This window comes from Sinocyclocheilus anshuiensis, unplaced genomic scaffold (genome assembly GCF_001515605.1).
Source record: "Sinocyclocheilus anshuiensis isolate Anshui unplaced genomic scaffold, SAMN03320099.WGS_v1.1 scaffold664, whole genome shotgun sequence".
NCBI lineage: Eukaryota > Metazoa > Chordata > Actinopteri > Cypriniformes > Cyprinidae > Sinocyclocheilus > Sinocyclocheilus anshuiensis.
Genome location: NW_015554122.1, coordinates 717,205 through 717,583, shown reverse-complemented (window position 1 = coordinate 717,583; position 379 = coordinate 717,205).

The following is a 379-nucleotide window of genomic DNA, read 5'->3' as shown; positions in this document are numbered from 1 at the left end:
TTTGAACAATCCGGATAAGCGCAAGTACCATTTTGATTAGCCGGCGTACCTACAATGTTTGTGCACTGTGTAAACAATGAGTGACGTATACGCGCGAGAGATCACTTCCGGCGCTTGCGTAAACTACGCCAGAGCACGTACACACCTCACGCACCTCACGGAAGCCGTGCGCGCGCCCAAGGAAGTTGGACATAGTGGTGTATTAGAGGTAAAAAATGATATAAATACTGGCACAAACCGCTCGTTTCGTGTCTTAGGACATCAATGTGTCGTCACGAGACACAGGGGTTAATTTGGATTTGTCTGTGCATGCTTTTTTTACTCTCATAGATTTTGCTACCATTGCCATGCATTGTAAAACTGATAGACTGCAACGGCT